The 4483-nt window shown below is 32.9% G+C and overlaps 1 pseudogene; it reads right to left on the bottom strand.

Annotated features, from left to right (window-relative positions):
- Positions 1-951: 951 nt before the first annotated feature.
- Positions 952-2843, bottom strand: LOC134258216 (perlucin-like; annotated as a pseudogene).
- Between the last annotated feature and the right edge of the window lie 1640 nt (positions 2844-4483).

Below are 4483 nucleotides of genomic sequence, written 5' to 3'. Positions count from 1 at the left end.
AGTATCTCTTGTAATAAAATAATCAGTAAGATATAAATCAATTCAGGCACGTAGCATTGGGGCACGTTACAAACATTGATGCACTTTTTTTTTTTCCAGTGAAAACTTTTTCTCATAGGAAATATTTATTGAAAGTGCGATTGCCCTCTCCCTCCCAACTTTTTGTTGTCATATAGTAAAACAAGGATTATGTGGTATGCATGTTTCGCCTGTAGCACTCCAGCCCCCAAAATACAATTTTTGTTTAAAAAAAATATATCCTTTTTTATGCTTGTTAAGATTTTTCAAATATTTTTCCTTTGTTTCCCCCCCCCCCCACTTTCAACATACAACATACTAATAGATGTTACTTCACTGATTACTTTATAGATATTTATAGTGTAGTAACTTATATATGTAAGCAAGTTATATCCAAACTTGCTGTATTATACCTTACATCTTTGAGAAAGACATGTACAAGAATTATAATAAAAATTCATAAGGAAAAGAAACGGAAACAAAAATTATTGTCCATTTTCAAGCAATTAATGATATCCCGTACTTGATAAGTGTATTTGTTTGGGATGTCCGTCCGTCAGTTTGTCCGTATGTCTAACCGTTCGTCCATCCGTTTGTCTGTATCCCCGTCCAATTCGTTTGTTACGCTTCAGGATACCAATCTCTTATCCGCAACTCCTTACATTATGCCATTGTGCACCTCTTCTTTAACGGTTTGATCTGACACTTTTTTCGGGCCTCCCAGAGCAAAACATGGGCTTTGCGATTAAATTCATACATGGGAGATGGGAGGATATAATTTAGTGGGCTCTGTGTTCTGGTTTGTTCTGCATTAAGTTGTAAAAAAGAGATTCAAATCATTTTTACAAGAATATCCTTTTTTACCTGTGTAAATAATTCTTAAAATAATGAAAGATCATCATATATTTTATGATTGTCATTCATTTGTCTAGTTTAATAATTACATGAAATATACTTTAATTCTTTTGGAATTTTCCTTAAAGGTTCTAAAGACACCAGAAGTTCGTACTCTTTCTCACAAATGAAGTCGTATTCGTTTTTGCAGTGATCATTATTCCAGTGGTAACCCTCGTGATATGCTAATGTCATGCAAGCTCCGCCCAGGCCGTTGATAGGTTCCCCCGGGGCCCATCCTTTGTAGGTGAAGGGCTTTTTGATTTGATATCCAAACCCACTGACACTCTGCAAAGGCGTCAGTTCCCCCAATCCAAAAGTGTTCTACAATAATTAAAAAAAGCAATGTTTTTATATATGATATTATCATACATATTTTCTTTCTTCTTTTAGAGAGTCAATGGTTTAGGGTTAATCACATTTCAAGCTTGTAACCAGATAATCCTGTTGCAAAAAACTGATAAGTCAAAAGTATTTAACGTTTTCAGGCCTTCTTACGATGTGGTGATGTGGAACGGGTGCCAATACTAAAACTGGGAATTCGCCGCAACCATTGTTTATCTGAGACAGTATTCTCGATGTAATTTTCAGTACTTGTGAACCGAATAAAAGGGCAAACTCAAAACTTATCAGTTTTAATAATTCATTACTCTTGTAGTGACCCACATCTTTTCTATTGTTTATGTATAAAACATAGAGTATGTTGAAAACATTTTATCAGGATATAGAGATTTGTTTTTGTTTCGCGCAATTTAAAATCTTGCAAGACCAGTATCGAATTGCAATATTTTCTTTTCATTGATATTGGTGAGTACTAGAATGAAAAATATTGAGATAACGAATAGTATTCGAGCCAAAAATTACTTGAAACGATACAAAATAGAAGAGTAAACATGGACATCCAAATGTATTCCTGATAACTTTATTAGGTTCGCAAGTATCGAAAATCAATTCCGGTTGGAGACGCCGAAATTCCCAGTTTTCGTATTTTATGGCAACAGCTCTGAAGTTTTCCTGGCATGTCAAATATCAAAATCCTTTTTATAAAAGCCTTAGAAACGTCAAATATGTAAGAATATTACCTGATATGTGATTCTGTATCAAATGGGTTCGAAGGAAACGATCTTCTTCAGGGCTGGTGATTTCTGCCAGTGTCGAATCAACATTTCGGCAAAATGCCTAAAAACAAATATAATGAAATTGTTATATAAACGAATAGAGGTACTGTGAGCACTGCGGTCACTAAATAAAACCTCCAAAATTCATATGGTTATAATGGCAAAGTTCATATTTTACTCTGGGAGACCCGAAATAAGTGTCGGATCAAAAAGAAAAATAAGGATCACAATGCTATTTATAAATGAATAATCGTTGAAAGTATCATAACATTTTATTCGATGGTGTAGGAGGAGTTGCAGATAGGAGATGAATACCTTTCATAGAATGCTCTGTTAAACGCAAAATACATGTATGTGTCCGATCAAAAGTATAATGAGGGAAATAGGGGATGCACAGTGGCACTATATAACAAAGATTCTGTGAAAGTCTCATTAAATTTCATTCAGTGGTATAGGAGGAGTTGTGGATAAGAGATGGGTACCCAAAGGCGTAATAGGCAGACAGACAGACGGATGGACGAACGGATCACTATATACTCTACCGCTTTTCAAGCGTAAGTTATAATTACATATCTTTACTATCTTTTTACTGCATGTGTGTATGCATTTCATTTATATGATATAGGTTGTTTTTTTTTTCCATTCAAACGGGTTTGTATAATATATATATAGAAAAATAGCATTTCCTGTACAATATAACAGTATTTTTAATATCATATTGTATTTAAGTTTAATTATTTTAGCGTTACTTACCCCAGCCTGCATCATATTTGCCTTAATGTCTCTGACAAACACATAACAAGATCCTCCATATCAGTACCACTGGTCTGGGCAGGGATTCTGAGCAAATGTCTCAAGACTGAGATAGTAACCTGGAAAGATACTGACATAAATTTAACAAGGGCTGTTTTGATAAAATTGATAGCTTGAGCGGAGGAAAAGTCAGTAATCTTCCATTAAAATCACGGTCACACGTTTTCGCAGTAACTTAAATTTGTACGAGTAAACATATTTTGAATATTTGTCATATACAATTTAAAGCCTTTTACATGTAATTTTCCTCAATTTTGTCCACTTGGCTCTATTGCAATGTCATTGCAACTGTTCTATGTTTTTGGTGCAAATTTTTGATTGACTTAATATCAAGAACCTGTGATTACGCATTTGCACTGATTTAATATTATGTCATTTTTTACGACATTATCTGACATTTAATAGGAAAACCTGAATTTTACCAAAATGAATTTATCTTACCAGAGATAAGGAAAAACAGAATCATTACAAATCCTTAACCTTGCTGTGCAATTGTCTCTGCACTAGAGATAAAAGATCAATTGTCTTCGCATAGGTTCATTATTGCTGATAGCAAAGGGTCTTATCACACGACAAACAGAAATGTCCTAGACAAGTGGACATGAAATTGTGATTTATACAAAGGTGTGAATATTGTTTTGCCCGCAATTCTAAACCTCAGGTCAACGAAGTTTTCATACATTTTCTATTCATGCTGGAGTTTCGATATGCACAAAATTGTGCCCATCTATTAGTTGACCCTTTCTTATATTCCTACGGAGCAAAATTTATAAGAAAAAAAATCTAGACAATAAGTGCCAACACATTCAACTAAATTGTATGAAAACTATGATGACTTTAGCTTTTGCATCTTTAAACATCCTTATTTATCAATATTCAACTAGCATCTGGCGATGGTATTCATGTCTCTCAGCTTATTCGTTATTCACTTATAGCTTGCTCTGTGTACGAACAATGAAGCACGATATGCTAATCACAAATAAGTTGATGTTAAAGAGGATCTAACAACCTCTTTAAACATAAGCTATTCGTATTTTTGGTCCTTATAATGACCTTGATGGCAATTCAAGTATGATCTCTCATATTATGGCTGACTTGTTTTTTATTAGGCCTGTTGATTTTACATATGAATTGAACTTTATAACCAAATATATCCTTGATAAATACAAGGTAGATGTTAAACATATTTTAACCTTGATAAAAACAGTGTTCCTAATAATGTCTTCATTTTTTTTTATATTCATTGAACTGATAAAGACTTCTATTTTGAAAGGTAACGTTTTCCTCTAAATACAAAAATTAATTCTGAGCAAATTTGAAGTTAATATTGTAATTGTATAATGGCAGGAAAATATTGGAAAATTATGTTTTATAAAAGAAAAATTGATATCTACTTATAATTGCATTTTCAAAGTTTATCACGATATACTGATATCCATTTATTGAACCAAATGAATCTTTTACAAAAAAGAGTTCTGCAACGTACATGTAATTAGAACTTTCTTTTAATTTCAATTGACATCAAATTTCGGGCAAAACAATATTCACAAATTTTATGTATGCTTGTCTAGGACAATTCTATTAGTCGTGTGATAAGACCTTACACTATCAGCAATAATGTACCTATACGTAAGACAATT

The sequence above is a fragment of the Saccostrea cucullata genome, unplaced genomic scaffold, assembly GCF_032062105.1.
Source record: "Saccostrea cucullata isolate Sc308-1 unplaced genomic scaffold, CSIRO_AGI_Scuc_v1 ctg1336, whole genome shotgun sequence".
Classification (NCBI taxonomy): Eukaryota; Metazoa; Mollusca; class Bivalvia; order Ostreida; family Ostreidae; genus Saccostrea; species Saccostrea cuccullata.
The sequence above is the reverse complement of the archived record's forward strand: the minus strand, read 5'-3'. Positions and strand labels throughout refer to the sequence as shown.